We start from the raw sequence: 23,080 nt of genomic DNA on the forward strand, positions 1-23,080 counted from the left end.
ACTTACCAGCAGTAGTAGTTTTGTATAGTTTCCTGATATACATGCAACCCCACTGCCTCCACAGAAACGGGAATTCAAGCAACCACATGGGAAGAGAAAAAAAAAAATTCCAAAGATGGCAGCCATGCACAAAAACGTCCGGGATGCCGTCTGACGTCAAACAGTGGATAGACATATCACCTAAAGGTGGTCGAGGATGCTCACAGCTAAAAGAAAAAGAAAACAAGCATTTACAATGCAACAGGTCTCGCGTTTGCTCATGTTAGAGCTGATCGCGTTGTAAACTCTTAACCTGACTTTCCACCTATCGGGCAAAAGTGCATTTATGTACATAACCCCAAAAAAAAGTGAAATCAAGTATGTAAAGCGCTCGACTTCTGCCAAGCGAGATCGCGCTCGTAAATTAGAGAAAAAAAAGTCCACAAGCCCGATGGCAAACAGCGAGCTTTGCATGTTTTCTGTACTTGGTCGCTGCGCTCGAGGAGGGCTAGCCACCGGAAAAGGCATGCCATATGCGTGCCTTTGACTAATGAAAGCAAGCAGATTTTATTAGGGAAGCCCACAAACCAATAAAAAACACTGACGTGAAGTTGACAGGGCTCCGAGCCCTTTTCTAAATACAAGAGAGTCTCGCTGCGATACGCATGCAACGCAGACTCGACCCTAAAAAAGAGGAAGCAAACTAGAATGATTCCGGACCTAACCACTAGATGGCAGGAAAATACACTGCATATGAATCCAGAAAACTCTTCAAGCTGCAAAACTGCTCCTAATGGTAATTAACCTTTTCATTACATGTTGACCCATTACTATTTTGGTTGTATTCCTTGTGCCCAACTGCATCGATTGCTAACAACTCAACCAGCAAACTTCTTTTAATATGCAGGTAAGCTAAGAAGGGCTGAGCTATGATTTGTGTTGGCAGTATATAGTTATGTACTTTCATATATAACCGTTATAGCCCAAAATAATACTAAAACAATAATACGCAGCAGTCAGCAACAAGCTATAACATGCCTCTTAAGGCATGTCTGTTATTAGAGCTGTTCATAACCGTACAGCCAAACAAACACACATAACCCAATGAACACATTGTTGGTCAATTTGGAAGTATTTAATAGTCCACTACTGCAGGGCCCAAATAGCTATACAATCTGATACATTACATCTTGCAAAGACCCACTGATATGGAATGATAATAAAAACTCCTATCCCATAAGGTCTCTTCTCTTCTCTCTCTCTCTCGCTCTCTCCAACCATGCCAAATGAGGACCACAAGTACACACCAAATTTCAGATTGTACATTAACCAGCTAAGCAGACTCTATCCAAGGTGTAGGAAGCTGGCCTGGTGTGTGGTGGGTACCTAGGCTACTTATACCACGTCCAGGTATCCCCTATTAGTGAAATCTTGGCAGTGTCTAGGAAGCCAGGGCTCTCTAGAGGCTGCTGTGGATGAGCAGCCAAGGCGTATCTAAGAGGCATGCAAAGCTTATGCAATACCACTGTAGTCACACAGCACTCACACACATTATTAAAGAAAACACTCAGTGTTACAAAAATGAAGGTACTTTATTTTAGTGATACAATTACCAAAAAGTACTAGAGGCAACCTTCTAATAGGAGGTACGTAACACACAAGATATGTACACTAGTAATCAGAAATAGGCATAAATAGCATAAGAGAACTGTGCAATAGCAAATAGGCAATAGCGACCCAAGGGGAGCCCAAACCATAAACAAAACAAATTGGAATGCAAATGCAGGACCCCCACCTAGTTAAGTGGAATGTGCAGAGAGGAGCTGGGGGAACTTAGGTAAGTACCACAGTGCCCCCCAGCGACCAGAAAGAAAGGAGTAAGTTACTGGATTTTCCCCAAACCACCCAAAAGGAAGTAAAAGAAGAACATGCAACACCCAGAAAAGACTGCAAGAAACCAGCAGTGGATTCCTGAAGAAGACCTGTGCAAGAAGGAGACCAAGTCCAGAAGTCACCGAAGGGTCCAAGGGAGCACGAGCTACTGCCAACCCAGCTGAGGTTGCCGGAGTTAGTCGACGGTAGGACGTAGGACGGCCCTGAATCAGGTGAAGAGTTCCTGGAGGATGCAGTTGACGTCCCATGCCGGATGGATGATTACAGTCGGTCAGTGGTGAGGAAGAGCCACCAACAAGCCTTGGCAAAGGCAGAAGTTGCGGTAAAGCAAAAGTGGAGCTGCCGGGGCCAGCAAGGTCTAGGAGGACTCGACCCATGGGGAGAGTCTAAGTGGGACCCTCAGCAAGGCAGGGAGTCCACAGAAGAAGAGGCAGCCCCCACTGGAAGAGGAACCAGGTGTTGCAGAGGAGCCCACCAGCACAGCTGGAGAAGGGTCCTACACTGCAGGAGAAGCACGTAGGGGGCTGTGTGTCGCAGGTAGGAATGCTGGGGGCTGGGGCTACACGGAATCTGAAGATCCCTTGGAGAAGATGCCAACAAACCTCGGTAGCTGCAAGAGACGCTGTGCACGGGGTATTATTCTGCGTGGGAAGGCGAGGGCTTACCTCCACCAAAGTTGGACAGCTGGCAGAGAGGACCAAGAAGACTATTCCGGACCACCACCCGCGGTGTAGGATCCACGCAGCTCAGGATGAAAGGAGATCCACGCGGCCGGTCGTCATTGCCGTTGGTGCCTGCGGATGCAGAGGAGTGACTCCTTCACTCCAAGGGAGATTCCTTTTTCCTTCTTGTGCAAACTGAAGACTAGACGCCCTCAGAGGATGCACAGCCGGAGAAATGTTGCAGAAGCTGGAAGGAGCTGTGGAAACAATGTTGCAAGTAGAGTCTTCGTCATGGATGCAGATTCTCGGTTCCTGGATTGTCCAGTCGCTAGAAGTCAATGTACAGGTTGCAGAGGAGTCCTGCTGGAATCTTGCAAGCTGAATCTGAGTACCCACCCAAGAGAGAGTCCCTAAATAGTCTAGCCTAGCCAGGTGACCACGTATCAGGAGGAGGCTCTGACATCACCTGCCTGACCTGGCCACTCATATGCTCCCAGAGGTCCCTACCAACCTTGGATTCAAGATATCAGAACCTAGAGACCCTCTGGAGGAGCTGTGGGCACCACCCTTGGGGTGATGGACAGGGGAGTAATCACTCCCCTTTCCTTTGTCGCAGAGCAGGGACTGGGGGGGGGTTGGGTTGGTTTGGGTTGGTGGGGTCCCTGAACCGGTGTAGACTGGTTCATGCACGGAGTGCACCAAATGTGCCCTTCAAAGCATACCAGTGGCTTGGGGAGGCTACCCCTCCCAAGCTGTGTAACACCTATGTTCGATGGCATCTGTCGCTGTAGATACACATGTTCTGCATAGCTCGCCATCTGGTGTTGGGTCGGAGTGTTACAAGTTGTTTTTCTTCGAAGAAGTCTTTCGAGTCACGGGACCGAGTGACTCCTCCTTCTGTCTCCATTGCGCATGGGCGTCGACTCCATCTTCGATTGTTTTCTTTCCGCCATCGGGTTCGGACGTGTTCCTGTCGCTCTGAGTTTCGGAACGGAAAGTTAGTTAATATCGGAAGATTTTCGTCGGTATTGTTGCGTTCGGGATCGGCGTAGTTAGAGTCAACACCGCATCGAAGATCGACGCGCTCCGGTGCCCTTCGGGGTAGTTTTCGATCCCCCGTCGGGGCCTGGTCGGCCCGACCGCGTGTCGAACAACGTCGATGGAACGGACCCCGTTCTGTTTTTGTCCCAAATGCCACAACAAATACCCGTATACAGACCAACATTTGGTCTGTAACCTGTGCCTGTCGCCTGAGCACAGTGAAGAGACTTGCGAGGCCTGTCGTGCGTTCCGGTCCCGAAAGACACTCCGTGACCGTCGAGCCAGGAGACTTCAGATGGCGTCCACGCCGACAGCGCACCGAGAGTTCGAGGAACAAGAGGAAGAAAAAACCTTTTCGATCCACGAATCGGACTCCGAGGAATTCGACGATCAAAGAACCGTGAGTAAGACGTCGAAAACAACACAGAAGAAAAGTGACAAGGCCCAGGGGACGCCACTGCCACCAGGCCATGGCTCCACCCTTAAATTCGGTGACCGACCATCGGCACCGAAAAAGGCCAAAACAGTGCCGAGATCGTCCGACTCCGGTCGAGACACCGGCACGCAGCCTTCTCGGGATCGAGAAAGTGCTGGAGAAAGGCAACGACACCGAGATAGCGGTGTAGAAGCGGCTCGACGCCGAGACAGCGGCACCGACGAAGATCGACGCCGAGAGGTTTCGACGCCAAAAAAGAAAAAAGCCACCTCGGAGCCGAAAAGAGATACAAGCAGGGTTTCGGTGCCGAAACAACCCGTAACCGACCCAGGTTCAGGCTCTTATACAGAGGAACAATCACTGTCCTCTCAGATGCGAAAGCATAGGTTTGAGGAAGAGCTGCAATCCACCGAAGTGGACCATACGCCAAAACGTATTTTCATACAGCAGGGAACGGGAAGAATAAGCACCCTTCCCCCTATTAGGAGAAAAAGGAGACTGGAGTTTCAAACAGACCAGGCGCCACAAACAAAAATGGTGAAAAAGGTGACTCCGCCACCCTCTCCTCCACCTGTAATTAACGTCTCACCAGCGCAAACTCCGTCACATTCCCCGGCTCACACCACCATGAGCCAAGGTGACCAGGATCAAGACGCTTGGGACTTATATGACGCCCCGGTGTCGGACAACAGTCCGGAGGCATATCCAACAAAGCCCTCACCACCAGAAGACAGCTCAGCATACTCTCAAGTGGTGGCTAGAGCAGCACAATTCCACAACGTAAACCTCCACTCAAAACAAGTCGAGGATGACTTTTTATTCAACACCCTCTCCTCCACCCACAGCTCCTACCAAAGCCTGCCTATGCTGCCAGGTATGCTTCGGCACGCAAAGGAAATATTCAAGGAGCCGGTCAAAAGTAGGGCAATAACGCCAAGGGTGGAAAAGAAGTATAAGGCACCTCCTACGGACCCTGTTTTCATCACCACACAGCTGCCACCAGATTCCGTCGTAGTAGGAGCAGCTCGGAAAAGAGCCAACTCCCACAAATCTGGGGATGCACCACCCCCAGATAAAGAGAGCCGCAAGTTCGATGCAGCTGGGAAAAGAGTCGCAGTACAAGCTGCAAACCAGTGGCGCATCGCTAACTCTCAAGCACTACTTGCGCGCTATGACAGAGCCCATTGGGATGAGATGCAATACCTCATCGAGCATCTTCCGAAGGAACTACAAAAGATGGCAAAGCAGGTGGTTGAGGAAGGGCAGAACATATCAAATAAACAGATACGTTCTTTTATGGACGCAGCAGACACAGCTGCAAGAACAATTAATACATCTGTGACCATTAGAAGGCACGCATGGCTAAGAACGTCTGGGTTCAAACCAGAGATACAGCAGGCAGTGCTCAATATGCCATTCAACGAAAAACAACTGTTCGGACCAGAAGTGGACACGGCAATCGAAAAACTTAAAAAAGACACTGACACTGCTAAAACCATGGGCGCACTCTACTCCCCGCAGAGCAGAGGAACCTACAGCACCTTCCGCAAGACACCCTTTAGAGGGGGGTTTCGGGGTCAGGCCACACAAGCCAGCACCTCGCAGGCAACACCGTCCAGCTACCAGGGACAGTACAGGGGAGGCTTTCGGGGTCAATACAGAGGAGGGCAATTCCCTAGGAATAGAGGAAAATTTCAAAGCCCAAAAACCCCTACAACCAAGCAGTGACTCAGATGTCACTCACCCCCTCCACACAACACCAGTGGGGGGAAGAATAGGTCATTATTACAAAGCATGGGAGGAAATAACTACAGACACATGGGTCTTAGCAATTATCCAACATGGTTATTGCATAGAATTCCTACAATTCCCTCCAAACATACCACCAAAAGCACAGAAATTATCAAAACAACATTCCGAACTTCTGGAAATAGAAGTTCAAGCACTATTGCAAAAGAATGCAATCGAATATGTACCAAACACACAAACAAACACAGGAGTCTATTCACTGTACTTCTTAATACCAAAAAAGGACAAAACACTGAGACCAATCCTAGACCTCGGAATACTAAACACCTACATCAAATCAGAACACTTTCACATGGTCACGCTACAAGAAGTGTTACCATTGCTAAAACTACAGGACTACATGACAACCTTAGACCTCAAAGACGCGTATTTCCATATACCAATACATCCGTCGCACAGGAAATACCTACGGTTCGTATTCAAAGGAATACATTACCAATTCAAAGTATTGCCTTTTGGTTTAACAACCGCACCAAGAGTTTTTACAAAATGTCTAACAGTAGTGGCTGCACACATCAGAAGGCAGCAAATACATGTATTCCCGTATCTAGACGACTGGCTAATCAAAACCAATTCACTAACAAAGTGCTTACAACACACAAATCAAATCATACAAACCCTCTACAAACTAGGTTTCACCGTCAACTTTGCAAAATCCAACATTTTGCCGTGCAAAGTACAACAATACCTGGGAGCCATAATAGACACAACAAAAGGAGTAGCCACTCCAAGTCCACAAAGAATTCAAAATTTCAACAAGATCATACAACGCATGTATCCAACACAAACAATACAAGCAAAGATGATATTACAACTCCTAGGCATGATGTCTTCATGCATAGCCATTGTCCCGAACGCAAGACTACACATGAGGCCCTTACAACAGTGCCTAGCATCACAATGGTCACAAGCACAGGGTCACCTTCTAGATCTGGTGTTAATAGACCGCCAAACTTACCTCTCGCTTCTATGGTGGAACAGTATAAATTTAAACAAAGGGCGGCCATTCCAAGACCCAGTGCCACAATGCGTAATAACAACAGATGCTTCCATGACAGGGTGGGGAGCACACCTCGATCAACACAGCATACAAGGACAATGGAACGTACATCAAACAAAACTGCATATAAATCACCTAGAAATGCTAGCAGTTTTTCAAGCATTAAGGGCTTTCCAACCAATTATAACTCACAAATACATTCTTGTCAAAACAGACAACATGATAACAATGTATTATCTAAACAAACAGGGGGGGACACACTCAACGCAGTTGAGCCTTCTAGCACAGAAGATATGGCAATGGGCAATTCACAACCACATTCGCCTAATAGCGCAGTTTATTCCAGGGATCCAGAATCAACTTGCAGACAATCTCTCTCGAGATCACCAACAGGTCCACGAATGGGAAATTCACCCCCAAATTCTAAACACTTACTTCAGACTCTGGGGAACACCTCAAATAGACTTGTTTGCGACAAGAGAGAACGCAAAATGCCAAAACTTCGCATCCAGATACCCACACAGGCAGTCCCAAGGCAATGCCCTATGGATAAACTAGTCAGGGATATTTGCCTACGCTTTTCCTCCTCTCCCTCTCCTTCCTTATCTGGTAAACAAATTGAGTCAAAACAAACTCAAACTCATTTTAATAGCACCAACTTGGGCAAGGCAACCCTGGTACACAACACTGCTAGACCTATCAGTAGTACCCCACATCAAATTGCCCAACAGGCCGGATCTGTTAACACAACACAACCAACAGGTCAGACATCCAGATCCAGCATCGCTGAATCTAGCAATCTGGCTCCTGAAATCCTAGAATTCGGACACTTACAACTAACCCAAGAATGTATGGACGTCATAAAGCAAGCCAGAAGGCCGTCAACTAGGCACTGCTATGCAAGTAAATAGAAGAGGTTTGTCTGCTACTGCCATCATAATCAGATCCAACCTTTACACGCAACTCCAAAGGACGTAGTGGGTTACTTGCTTCACTTACAAAAATCTAACCTAGCCTTCTCTTCCATTAAAATACACCTTGCGGCAATATCTGCATACCTGCAGACTACCTATTCAACTTCCCTATATAGGATACCAGTCATTAAAGCATTCATGGAAGGCCTTAAAAGAATTATACCACCAAGAACACCACCTGTTCCTTCATGGAACTTAAATGTTGTCTTAACAAGACTCATGGGTCCACCTTTTGAACCCATGCACTCTTGCGAAATACAGGTTCGATGGCATCTGTCGCTGTAGATACGCATGTTTTGCAATAGCTCGCCATCTGGTGTTGGGCCGGAGTGTTACAAGTTGTTTTTCTTCGAAGAAGTCTTTCGAGTCACGGGACCGAGTGACTCCTCCTTTTGTCTCCATTGCGCATGGGCGTCGACTCCATCTTCGATTGTTTTTTTTCCGCCATCGGGTTCGGACGTGTTCCTGTCGCTCCGAGTTTCGGAACGGAAAGATAGCTAATTTCGGAAGATTTTCGTCGGTATTGTTGCTTTCGGGATCGGCGTAGTTAGATTCAACACCGCATCGAAGATCGAAGAGCTCCGGTGCCCTTCGGGGTAGTTTTTCGATCCCCCGTCGGGGCCTGGTCGGCCCGACCGCGTGCTGAAGAACGCCGATGGAACGGACCCCGTTCCGTTTCTGCCCCAAATGCCACAATAAATACCCCTATACAGACCAACACTTGGTCTGTAACCTGTGCCTGTCACCTGAGCACAGTGAAGACACCTGCGAGGCCTGTTGTGCGTTCCGGTCCCGAAAAACACTCCGAGACCGTCGAGCCAGAAGACTTCAGATGGCGTCCGCGCCGACAGCCCACCGAGAGTTCGAGGAACAAGAAGAGGAAGGTACCTTCTCGATCCAAGAATCGGACTCCGAAGGATTCGACGAGACACAAACCGTGAGTAAGACGTCGAAAACCACACAGAGGAAGATTTACAAGGCCCAGGGGACGCCACTGCCATCAGGCCATGGCTCCACCCATAAATTCGGTGACCGACCGTCGGCACCGAAAAAGGCCCAAACAGTGCCGAGATCGTCCGACTCCGGTCGAGACACCGGCACGCAGCCTTCTCGGGACCGAGAAAGTGCTGGTGACAAGCCTCGACACCGAGATGCCGGTGTGGACACGGCTCGACGCCGAGACAGCAGCACCGAAGAAGATCGACGCCAAGAGGTTTCGGCCCCGAAAAAGAAAAAAGTCACCTCGGAGCCGAAAAAACACGCAGACAGGGTTTCGGTGCCGAAACAAACTGCAAGCGACCCAGCTTCAGGCTCTTATACAGAAGAGCACTCGCTAACCTCCCAAATGCAAAAGCATAGGTTTGAGGAAGAGCTACAATCAACTGATGTAGACCATACGCAAAAGCGTATTTTCATACAGCAGGGGACAGGAAAAATAAGCACCCTTCCCCCCATTAGAAGAAAGAGAAGGTTGGAGTTCCAAACTGAACAGACACCACAACCAAAAGTGGTGAAAAGAGTTACCCCACCACCCTCTCCTCCGCCCGTGATTAACGTCTCGCCAGCACAAACTCCATCACACTCCCCAGCTCACACCACCATAAGCCAGGGTGACCAAGATCAGGACGCATGGGACCTATACGACGCCCCAGTGTCAGATAACAGTCCGGAGGCATACCCTACGAAGCCATCTCCACCAGAGGACAGCACCGCGTATTCTCAAGTGGTGGCTAGAGCAGCACAATTTCACAACGTAAGCCTCCACTCAGAACAGGTCGAGGATGATTTTTTATTCAACACACTCTCCTCCACCCACAGCTCATACCAAAGCCTGCCTACGCTCCCTGGTATGCTCCGGCACGCAAAAGACATCTTTAAGGAGCCGGTCAAGAGTAGGGCTATCACACCAAGAGTGGAAAAAAAGTATAAGGCGCCTCCTACAGACCCGGCTTTCATCACTACACAGCTGCCACCAGACTCTGTCGTTGTAGGAGCAGCTTGGAAAAGGGCCAACTCCCACACATCTGGAGATGCACCACCCCCAGATAAAGAAAGCCGCAAGTTCGATGCAGCTGGTAAGAGAGTCGCAGCACAAGCTGCAAACCAGTGGCGCATCGCCAACTCCCAGGCACTACTTGCGCGCTATGACAGAGCCCACTGGGACGAGATGCAACATCTCATTGAACATCTGCCCAAGGACTTACAAAATAGGGCAAAACAAGTGGTTGAGGAGGGACAGACCATTTCCAACAACCAGATCCGCTCCTCCATGGACGCTGCAGATACAGCTGCACGGACAATTAATACATCTGTAACTATCAGAAGGCATGCATGGCTCCGAACGTCTGGATTTAAACCAGAGATTCAACAAGCAGTTCTCAATATGCCTTTTAACGAAAAAGAACTGTTCGGTCCAGAAGTGGACACAGCGATTGAGAAACTCAAAAAAGATACGGACACTGCCAAAGCCATGGGCGCACTCTACTCCCCGCAGAGCAGAGGCAATTACAGCACATTCCGTAAAACACCCTTTCGAGGGGGGTTTCGGGGTCAGAGCACACAAGCCAGCACCTCACAAGCAACACCGTCCAGTTACGAGGGACAGTATAGAGGAGGTTTTCGGGGACAATATAGAGGAGGGCAATTCCCTAGGAATAGAGGAAGATTTCAGAGCCCCAAAACCCCTACTACTAAACAGTGACTCACATGTCACTCACCCCCTCCACACAACACCAGTGGGGGGAAGAATAGGTCATTATTACAAAGCATGGGAGGAAATCACTACAGACACTTGGGTTCTAGCAATTATCCAACATGGTTATTGCATAGAATTTCTACAATTCCCTCCAAACATACCACCAAAAGCACAAAATTTGACAACACACCATTCCAATCTCCTGGAGATAGAAGTGCAGGCACTATTGCAAAAGAATGCAATCGAATTAGTGCCAAACACACAAATAAACACAGGAGTTTACTCACTGTACTTTCTGATACCAAAGAAGGACAAAACGCTGAGACCAATCCTAGACCTCAGAGTAGTGAACACTTTCATCAAATCAGACCACTTTCACATGGTCACACTACAAGAAGTATTGCCATTGCTAAAACTACACGACTACATGGCAACTTTAGACCTCAAGGATGCTTATTTCCATATACCAATACACCCATTGCACAGGAAATACCTAAGGTTTGTATTCAAGGGAATACATTACCAATTCAAGGTACTGCCTTTCGGATTAACAACCGCACCAAGAGTCTTTACCAAATGTCTAGCGGTGGTCGCTGCACACATAAGAAGGCAGCAAATACATGTGTTCCCATATCTAGACGACTGGCTAATCAAGGCCCATTCGTTAATAGAGTGCTCAAATCACACAAATCATATCATACAAACCCTCTTCAAACTAGGGTTCACCGTCAATTTCACAAAATCCCAAATTCTGCCGCGCAAGGTACAACAATACCTGGGAGCCATAATAGACGCATCAAAAGGAGTAGCCACTCCAAGTCCACAAAGAATTCAAAATTTCAGCACCATCATACAACGCATGTATCCAACACAAAGGATACAAGCAAAGATGGTACTACAACTCCTAGGCATGATGTCTTCATGCATAGCCATTGTCCCAAACGCAAGACTGCACATGAGGCCCTTACAACAGTGCCTAGCATCACAATGGTCACAAGCACAGGGTCACCTTCTAGATCTGGTGTTAATAGACCGCCAAACTTACCTCTCGCTTCTGTGGTGGAACAACATAAATTTAAACAAAGGGCGGCCTTTCCAAGACCCAGTGCCACAATACGTAATAACAACAGATGCTTCCATGACAGGGTGGGGAGCACACCTCGATCAACACAGCATACAAGGACAATGGAACGTACATCAAACAAAACTGCATATAAATCACCTAGAACTTCTAGCAGTTTTTCAAGCACTAAAAGCTTTCCAACCAATAATAGTTCACAAATACATTCTCGTCAAAACAGACAACATGACAACAATGTATTATCTAAACAAGCAAGGGGGGACGCACTCCGCGCAGTTAAGCCTGCTAGCACAAAAGATTTGGCGTTGGGCAATTCACAACCAAATTCGCCTAATAGCACAATTTATACCAGGGATCCAAAATCAACTCGCAGACAATCTGTCTCGAGATCACCAACAGGTCCACGAATGGGAAATTCACCCCCAAATTCTGAACACTTATTTCAAACTCTGGGGAACACCTCAGATAGACTTGTTTGCGACAAAGGAGAACGCAAAATGCCAAAACTTCGCATCCAGATACCCACACAAACAGTCCCAAGGCAATGCCCTATGGATGAACTGGTCAGGGATATTTGCTTACGCTTTTCCTCCTCTCCCTCTCCTTCCTTACCTGGTAAACAAACTCAGTCAAAACAAACTCAAACTCATATTAATAGCACCAACTTGGGCACGGCAACCCTGGTACACAACGCTGCTAGACCTATCAGCAGTACCCTGCATCAAATTGCCCAACAGGCCAGATCTGTTGACACAACACAACCAAAAGATCAGACACCCAGATCCAGCATCGCTGAATCTAGCAATCTGGCTCCTGAAATCCTAGAATTCGGGCACTTACAACTTACCCAAGAATGTATGGAAGTCATAAAACAAGCCAGAAGGCCATCCACCAGGCACTGCTATGCAAGTAAATGGAAGAGGTTTGTTTGCTACTGCCATATTAATCAAATACAACCATTACACACAACTCCAGAACATGTAGTGGGTTACTTGCTTCACTTACAAAAATCTAACCTGGCTTTCTCTTCCATTAAAATACACCTTGCAGCAATATCTGCATACCTGCAGACTACCTATTCAACTTCCCTATATAAGATACCAGTCATTAAAGCATTCATGGAGGGCCTTAGGAGAATTATACCACCAAGAACACCACCTGTTCCTTCATGGAACCTAAATGTTGTCCTAACTAGACTTATGGGTCCACCTTTTGAACCCATGCACTCCTGCGAAATACAGTTCCTAACCTGGAAGGTGGCATTTCTCATCGCCATTACTTCCCTAAGAAGAGTAAGCGAGATTCAGGCGTTTACAATACAGGAACCTTTTATACAACTACACAAGAATAAGGTTGTCCTAAGGACCAATCCTAAATTTTTGCCAAAGGTTATTTCACCGTTCCATCTAAATCAAACGGTGGAACTTCCAGTGTTCTTTCCACAGCCAGATACCGTAGCTGAAAGGGCACTACATACATTAGATGTCAAAAGAGCATTGATGTATTACATTGACAGAACAAAGAACATCAGAAAGACTAAACAACTATGTTCGATGGCATATGTTGCTGCAGATACACATGTTGAGCACAGTCCGCTGCCTGGTGTTGGGCACGGAGTATTACAAGTTGTTTTTCTTCGAAGAAGTCTTTTTTGGTCACGGGACCGAAGGACTCCTCCCTCTTCGGCTCCATTGTGCATGGGCGTCGACTCCATCTTAGATTGTTTTTTTCCGCTGTCGGGTTCGGACGTATTCCTTTTCGCTCCGTGTTTCGGTTCGGAAAGTTAGTCAGAATCTCGGAAGAAAGCGTCGGTATTGTTCCGTTCGGTATCGGGATAGTTAGGTACATCGACACCGATCATCGGAAGACTTTGGGGTAGCTTCGATCCCCCATCGGGGCCTGGTCGGCCCGACCGCGTGCGACATCGAAGCCGATGGAACGGACCCCGTTCCGTTTCTGCCCAAAATGTCACAGTAAGTATCCTTATACAGATCAGCACTTGGTCTGTAACTTGTGCTTGTCCCCCGAGCACAAGGAGGATACCTGTGAGGCCTGTCGAGCCTTCCGGTCCAGAAAAACACTCCGGGACCGAAGAGCCAGGCGTCTACAAATGGCGTCCACGCCGACAAAACAACGTTTCGACGACGAAGAGGAAACATTCTTGGTTCCGGACTCAGAATCCGGAGACTCCGACGTCGAACAACAACAACAAACAGTGAGTAAGACGTCGAAAATAAAAACCATCGAAAAAACAAAAGCCCAGGGGACGCCACTGCCAACAGGCCATGGCTCGACCCATAAAACCGGCGAGCCGTCGAAGGTGCCGAAAAAGGGCACGCCCATAGCGAAGACACCCGACTCCGGTCGAGGGACCGCCATGGAGCAACCTCGGAGCCGAGATAGCGGCTCCGAGAAGCAAAAACAAGATGCCGGCACCGAAAAACATCGGCACCGAGACACACTGCCGAAAGCCACAAAAATTCAGTCGGTACCGAAGCCGAAAAAAGATTCACTCTCGGCGCCGAAAAGTTCCACACCTCCTTCCTACACAGAGGAACAAGGAATAAGTGGCCAGATGCACAGATTTGGACAAGAGCTCCAAAGTGTAGAATCAGACTACACACAAAAGAGACTGTACATCCAACAAGACACAGGGAAGATATCAACCCTTCCCCCAATAATGAGAAAAAGAAGGATCGGATTTCTCAAGGATGACGCACAACCACAAGCCAAAGTGGTTAAAAAAGTCACGCCTCCGCCCTCTCCACCACAACAGGCATCGCCGGCACAAACACCGCCACAAATGCACTCACCAGCGCAAACTACTATAAGTCAAGATAATCAGGATCAAGACGCTTGGGACCTATACGACACCCCAGTGCCGGACAATGATCCCGATTCATACCCCACAAAGCCGTCACTGCCAGAGGACAGTACCTCATACTCGCAACTGGTGGCTAGGGCAGCAGAATTCCACAATGTCCAACTGCATTCCGATCCTATAGAGGATGATTTTTTATTTAACACCCTCTCGGCTACACATAGCCAATATCAATGTCTCCCAATGCTACCAGGGATGTTACGGCACGCGAAACAAATTTTTGAGGAGCCCGTAAAATCAAGAGCCATCACCCCAAGGGTGGATAAGAAATACAAACCACCACCCACAGACCCAGTGTTTATTACTTCGCAGTTACCACCTGACTCCGTAGTAGTAGGGGCAGCTCGCAAAAGTGCAAATTCCCATACATCTGGCGACGCCCCACCTCCGGACAAAGAAAGCCGAAAATTTGATGCGGCAGGAAAAAGAGTCGCATCACAGGCAGCCAACCAATGGCGCATCGCAAATTCTCAAGCGCTGCTAGCCCGATATGACCGCGCACACTGGGATGAGATACAACTTCTCATAGACCATCTTCCCCAGGAATACCAAAAAAGGGCGCAGCAAATAGTTGAAGAGGGACAAACGATCTCAAACAATCAAATCCGCTCTTCAATGGACGCAGCCGATACTGCAGCAAGAACAGTCAACACTGCTGTCACCATAAGGAGACACGCTTGGCTCCGCACTTCAGGGTTCAAACCTGAAATCCAGCAGGCTGTCCTTAATATGCCCTTCAACGAAAAACAACTTTTTGGCCCTGAAGTGGACACAGCCATTGAAAAACTTAAAAAGGACACAGACACGGCCAAAGCCATGGGCGCACTCTACTCCCCGCAGAGCAGAGGCTCTTTTAGAAAAACTCCATTTAGAGGGGGGTTTCGTGGCCAACCCACAGACACCACCAGCCAACAAACAAGAACCACACCATATCAGGGTTCATTCCAAAGGGGAGGTTTCAGGGGATATAGAGGGGGTCAATTCCCAAGGAGTAGGGGAAGATTCCAGACTCCAAAAACACCTCCACCTAAACAGTGACTTTCAAGTCACACAACCCCTTCACTCAACACCAGTGGGGGGAAGACTAAGCCAATTCTACCAATCTTGGCAGCAGATTACAACAGACAATTGGGTACTAGCAATAATCCAACATGGCTATTGCATAGAATTCCACAAATTCCCACCAAACATCCCTCCAAAAACACGCAAAATGTCACCACAACATTTAGAACTTTTAGGACTAGAAGTTCAAGCACTACTGCAAAAGGATGCAATAGAGTTAGTACCAGTACAACAAAAAAACACAGGAGTTTACTCCCTGTACTTTCTAATTCCAAAAAAAGACAAAACATTAAGACCAATATTAGATCTCAGGACACTAAATACCTACATCATATCGGACCACTTTCACATGGTCACACTACAAGACATCATTCCACTGCTCAAACAGCAAGATTACATGACCACATTAGACCTAAAAGATGCGTACTTTCATATACCTTCTCACAGAAAGTACCTAAGGTTCGTATTCAAAGGAATACATTACCAATTCAAGGTGTTGCCATTCGGAATAACAACTGCACCAAGAGTATTCACAAAATGTCTAGCAGTAGTAGCAGCACATATCAGGAGACAACAAATACATGTGTTTCCTTACCTAGACGATTGGCTAATCAAGACCAACACAGTAAGAAAGTGCACAAACAACACCACATATGTCATACAAACCCTTCACAAACTGGGTTTCTCCATCAACTATACAAAGTCACACCTCGAACCGTGTCAGACACAACAATATCTAGGGGCAACCATCAACACATCAAAAGGAATTGCCACTCCAAGTCCACAAAGAGTTCAAGCATTCCACAAGGTAATAAGTGCTATGTTTCCAAACCAAAAGATACAAGCAAAATTTGTGCTAAAACTTCTAGGCATGATGTCATCATGCATAGCCATTGTCCCAAACGCAAGACTACACATGCGACCCCTACAACAGTGCCTAGCATCACAATGGTCACAAGCACAGGGTCAACTTCTAGATCTGGCGTTGGTAGACCGCCAAACATACCTCTCGCTTCTATGGTGGAACAGCAACAATTTAAACAAAGGGCAGACATTTCAGGACCCAGTGCCTCAATACGTTATAACAACAGATGCTTCCATGACAGGGTGGGGAGCACACCTCAATCACCACAGCATTCAAGGACAATGGGACGTACACCAAACAAAATTTCATATAAATTACCTAGAACTCTTAGTATTTCTAGCGTTAAAAGCCTTTCAACCCATAATAACACACAAATACATTCTTGTCAAAACAGACAACATGACAACAATGTATTATTTAAACAAACAAGGAGGAACACACTCAACACAATTGTGTCTCCTAACACAAAAAATATGGCAGTGGGCGATTCACAACCACATTCGCCTAATAGCACAATTTATTCCAGGGATCCAAAACCAACTAGCAGACAACCTTTCGCGAGATCACCAACAAGTCCACGAATGGGAAATTCACCCCCAAGTTCTGAACAATTACTTTCAAATTTGGGGAACACCCCAGATAGATTTGTTCGCAACAAAAGAAAACGCAAAATGCCAAAACTTCGCATCCAGGTACCCACACCGCGAATCACAAGGCAATGCTCTATGGATGAGTTGGTCAGGGATATTTGCATACGCTTTTCCCCCTCTCCCTCTCCTTCCATATCTAGTAAACAAATTGAGTCAAAACCAACTCAAACTCATACTGATAGCACCCACATGGGCAAGACAACCTTGGTATACAACTCTACTAGACCTTTCACTAGTACCGCATGTCAAACTACCCAACAGACCAGATCTGTTAACACAACACTAACAACAGATCAGGCATCCAAACCCAGCATCATTGAATCTAGCAATTTGGCTCCTGAAATCCTAGAATTCGGACACTTAGACCTCACACAAGAATGTATGGAGGTCATAAAACAAGCTAGAAAAGCTTCCACTAGACACTGCTATGCATCTAAGTGGAAAAGATTTGTTTGCTACTGCCATACCAATCAAATCCAACCATTGCATGCCTCTACAAAGGACATAGTGGGATACTAACTACATTTGCAAAAAGCAAACCTCGCTTTTTCATCTATAAAAATACACCTCGCAGCAATATCTGCTTACCTACAAACTACTCATTCATCGTCTCTATTTAGAATACCAGTTATTAAAGCATTCATGGAAGGGCTAAAAAGAATTATACCACCAAGAACACCACCAGTTCCTTCATGGAACCTTAACATCGTCTTAACAAGACTCATGGGTCCACCTTTTGAACCCATGCATTCCTGTGAAATGCAATATTTAACGTGGAAAGTCGCATTTCTCATTGCAATCACATCCCTCAGAAGAGTAAGTGAAATACAGGCATTTACCATACAAGAACCATTTATTCAAATACACAAAAATAAAATAGTTCTAAGAACAAATCCCAAATTTCTACCAAAAGTAATCTCACCATTCCATTTAAATCAAACAGTAGAATTACCAGTGTTCTTCCCACAGCCAGATTCCGTGGCTGAAAGGGCACTACATACATTAGACATCAAAAGAGCACTAATGTACTACATTGACAGAACAAAGTTAATCAGGAAAACAAAACAACTGTTCATAGCTTTTCAAAAACCACACATAGGAAATCCAATCTCTAAACAAGGCATTGCTAGATGGATAGTCAGATGTATTCAAACATGCTATCTTAAAGCCAAGAGAGAATTGCCTATTACACCAAAGGCACACTCAACCAGAAAGAAAGGTGCTACAATGGCCTTTCTAGGAAACATTCCTATGAGCGAAATATGTAAGGCTGCAACCTGGTCTACGCCTCATACATTTACTAAACACTACTGTGTAGATGTACTAAATGCACAACAAGCTACAGTGGGCCAAGCTGTACTAAGAACATTATTCCAAACTACTTCAACTCCTACAGGCTAAACCACCGCTTTTAGGGGAGGTAACTGCTTTATAGTCTATGCTCAACATGTGTATCTGCAGCAACATATGCCATCGAACTGAAAATGTCACTTACCCAGTGTACATCTGTTCGTGGCATTAGTCGCTGCAGATTCACATGTGCCCTCCCGCCTCCCCGGGAAGCCTGTAGCCGTTTAGAAGTAAATCTTGAATCTTAAACATTTGTAAATAATTATTATAAACTTTTTATGTACATACGTATTCACTCCATTGCATGGGCACTATTTATAGCAAACAACTCCAGCCTCACCCTCTGCGGGGAAAACAATCTAAGATGGAGTCGACGCCCATGCGCAATGGAGCCGAAGAGGGAGGAGTCCTTCGGTCCCGTGACCAAAAAAGACTTCTTCGAAGAAAAACAACTTGTAATACTCCGAGCCCAACACCAGGCAGCGGACTGTGCTCAACATGTGAATCTGCAGCGACTAATGCCACGAACAGATGTACACTGGGTAAGTGACATTTTCATTATTGCATTTCAAAAACCTCATGCAGGAAACCCAATATCAAAACAAGGTATAGCCAGATGGATAGTTAAATGCATCCAAATCTGCTACCTTAAAGCTAAACGACAGCTGCCCATTACACCAAGGGCACACTCAACCAGAAAGAAAGGTGCTACCATGGCCTTTCTAGGAAACATCCAAATGCAAGAAATATGTAAGGCAGCCACATGGTCTACGCCTCACACATTCACCAAGCACTACTGTGTAGACGTGTTATCCGCACAACAAGCCACAGTAGGTCAAGCCGTATTAAGAACATTATTTCAGACTACTTCCACTCCTACAGGCTGATCCACCGCTTTTGGGGAGATAACTGCTTACTAGTCTATGCAAAACATGCGTATCTACAGCGACAGATGCCATCGAACTGAAAATGTCACTTACCCAGTGTACATCTGTTCGTGGCATCAGTCGCAGTAGATTCGCATGTGCCCACCCGCCTCCCCGGGAGCCTGTAGCAGTTTGGAAGTTACCTTCAACTATTTATATATGTATCATCTCAACCTTAAATAGGTGCATACTTAGTCACTCCATTGCATGGGCACTATTACTACAATTCAACTCCTACCTCACCCTCTGCGGGGAAAAACAATCGAAGATGGAGTCGACGCCCATGCGCAATGGAGACAAAAGGAGGAGTCACTCGGTCCCGTGACTCGAAAGACTTCTTCGAAGAAAAACAACTTGTAACACTCCGGCCCAACACCAGATGGCGAGCTATTGCAAAACATGCGAATCTACTGCGACTGATGCCACGAACAGATGTACACTGGGTAAGTGACATTTTCATTCCTAACCTGGAAGGTTGCATTTCTCATCGCCATTACATCTCTAAGAAGAGTAAGCGAAATTCAGGCGTTTACAATACAAGAACCTTTTATACAACTACACAAAAATAGTCGTCCTAAGGACTAATCCTAAATTTTTACCAAAGGTTATTTCACCGTTCCACCTAAATCAAACAGTGGAACTACCAGTGTTCTTCCCACAGCCAGATTCCGTAGCTGAGAGGGCACTACATACATTAGATGTCAAAAGAGCATTAATGTACTACATTGACAGAACGAAAAACATCAGAAAGACTAAACAACTATTTATTGCATTCCAAAAACCTCATGCAGGAAACCCAATATCAAAACAAGGTATAGCCAGATGGATAGTTAAATGCATCCAAATCTGCTACCTTAAAGCAAAACGACAACTGCCCATTACACCAAGGGCACACTCAACCAGAAAAAAAGGTGCTACCATGGCCTTTCTAGGAAACATCCCAATGCAAGAAATATGTAAGGCCGCCACATGGTCTACGCCACACACGTTCACCAAGCACTACTGTGTAGACGTGTTATCCGCACAGCAAGCCACAGTAGGTCAAGCCGTGTTAAGAACGTTATTTCAAACCACTTCCATTCCTACAGGCTGAGCCACCGCTTTTGGGGAGATAACTGCTTACTAGTCTATGCAAAACATGTGTATCTACAGCGACAGATGCCATCGAACTGAAAATGTCACTTACCCAGTGTACATCTGTTCGTGGCATCAGTCGCTGGAGATTCACATGTGCCCACCCACCTCCCCGGGAGCCTGTAGCAGTTTGGAAGTTAGCTTCAACTTTGTACATTTGTATATATATTATTTTAACCTTAAATAGGTACATACTTAGTCACTCCATTGCATGGGCACTATTACTACAACACAACTCCTACCTCAACCTCTGCGGGGAAAACAATCGAAGATGGAGTCGACGCCCATGCGCAATGGAGACCGAAGGAGGAGTCACTCGGTCCCGTGACTCGAAAGACTTCTTCGAAGAAAAACAACTTGTAACACTCCGACCCAACACCAGATGGCGAGCTATGCAGAACATGTGAATCTCCAGCGACTGATGCCACGAACAGATGTACACTGGGTAAGTGACATTTTCATTCTAAAGGGAGAGAGTGTTACCCCCCTCTCCCAAAGGAAATCCTTTATTCTGCCTTTCTGGGTGTGAGCTGTTCAAGAAGCAGGAGGGCAGAAACCTGTCTGAGGGGTGGCAGCAGCTTAGGCTGCCCGGAAAACCCCTGAAGGCTGGTAGGAGCAATGCTGTGGGTCCTCCAAGGGGCCCCCAGAGTGCATGGAATCATACTTCCAATACTGGCAACAGTATTGGGGTATGATTCCAACATGTTTGATACCAAACATGCCCAGGTTCGGAGTTACCATTATGTAGCTGGACATAGGTAGTGACCTATGTCCAGTACACACGTAAAATGGCGTCCCCGCACTTACGAAGTCGGGGAAATTGTCTTGGAGGTCATGTGGACACCTCTGCTAGTGCAGGGGTACCCTCACACACAGGTACTCTGCACCCTGCCCTCAGGGCTGAAGGGCCTGCTATAGGGGTGACTTATAAGTGACCTGGTGCAGTGTAAATGGCAGTGAAAGGGTCCATGCACCTTTTCACGCAGGCTTCAATGGCAGTCCTGCAGAAGCCTTTGCACAGGCTCCCAATGGGTGGCAAAAGAAATGCTGCAGCCCATGGGGATCCCCTGGAAACCCAATGCCCTGGGTACCTAGGTACCATATTTTGGGACTTATAAGGGTGCACCAGTCTGCCTATTCTGGGTGAAATCCTGGGTTACCAGTATGCAATTACAACATTTAGAGGAGAGAAAGCATAATCACTGGGATCCTGGTTAGCAGGATCCCAGTGAACACAGTCAAAACACACTGACAGGCAGAAAATAGGGGTAACCATGGCAAAAAGAGGGTACTTTCCTATATTCCCTCCCCGAAGGGAGAGTGGATACAGGGAGGGTGTAGCCATTGTAACACCTAGTATCTAGTGGCTCCCCTGAACCTTACCCAGGAGATTCCTGGCGACCTCAAGAAGAAGCAGCAGGAGCAAGAAGAAAGGACTGTTAAGCCGACCGCAGCAGTGAACACTCCAGACAACAACTGACTTGGCCCCGCCCTCCCAGCCTGTCTGCAGCTTCAAAGACCCCTGCTCCAAGGAGGCGACGCATCCTGCAGAACCAGCGACCTCTACCGCTCCCAGAGGACTGCCTGCCCAGTAGAGGACCAAGAACTCCAGAGGACTGTGGCCCTATCTAGAAGGAATCACCAAAAGGACTCAAGAACCGCCTCGGATCTGCAAGCCCTGTCCACTTTGCACCTGATTCCCAAGGCCCGAGTCCAGGTGGCCCACCGGTCCAGAGGAGGTCCCCAGGCAATTCCGACCTCAAGTGCATCCTGGGTTGACCCCTCCTGGACAAGACAATGATGCCTGCATCCAGAGGCTCTCCCTGACCACGACCGGATCTGACAAAGATACCCGACATCCAAGGAGACCCCTGCACCCGCAGCCCCTTGGCCTTGGGGAATCCGATCGACAGTCCAGCAACGTCCAGCGGGCGCCACCCCTGCCTGTCTAGCCTTTGGTTTCCTGGAACCGACGCCCTCGACCCAGCCTGCAGCATCTTTGGTGTGATCCTGTGACCCCTGGGGTCCCCCCATTGAAAAGCATTGGGTGCCCAGCTCTGTGTTTGCACCCTGCACCTGGCTGCCCCTGTGCAGCTGAGGGTGAGTGTTTGGTGTGATCCAGTTTGCCTGGAGTTAGTCATTGAGTGTGTGTCTCATTTCTTGACTGTGTGTGTACAACAAATGCTTTGCACTACCCTCTGATAAGCCTAACTGCTCGACCACACTACCACAGACGAGAGCATTAGTATTTTTATATAATTTAGCCTCTGTTAAGCCTATGGGGAAACCCCGGACTCTGTTGACACTATACCTCATTTTGGTATAATATATACAGAGCCAGCTGCCTACACTACCCATGTCGGCAAGTGCTTCAGCACCCCACATAAGGGTAGTAAGCGCTGTATATATGCTGCGATATAGTACTGCCGAGCCGTGGACCAAATAACACCATCTAGCACATTAAAGTGATTGCAAACTGCATGTTATTATTGCATGCAAAGAATGATGGAAACAAATATATAGTCTCCCCTAGAAGGAATATTTTATTTTTTTATGTATTTATTCCCTCCTTAACGGCACCTAGTCATCCTATCTGAGCATACGCTTTTTTTGTTATTGGAAAGACGAGTCTGCCATACTTC

General features: G+C 47.0%; 1 protein-coding gene across 2 annotated transcripts in view; it reads left to right on the top strand.

The window, feature by feature from the left end:
* NUP214 (nucleoporin 214) overlaps nucleotides 1–23,080 on the top strand; it is a 387,516-nt gene that overhangs the window by 156,013 nt on the left and 208,423 nt on the right. The gene's annotated exons all lie outside the window — the stretch shown is intronic.

Source organism: Pleurodeles waltl, chromosome 6 (genome assembly GCF_031143425.1).
Source record: "Pleurodeles waltl isolate 20211129_DDA chromosome 6, aPleWal1.hap1.20221129, whole genome shotgun sequence".
In the NCBI taxonomy this organism is placed as follows: Eukaryota; Metazoa; Chordata; class Amphibia; order Caudata; family Salamandridae; genus Pleurodeles; species Pleurodeles waltl.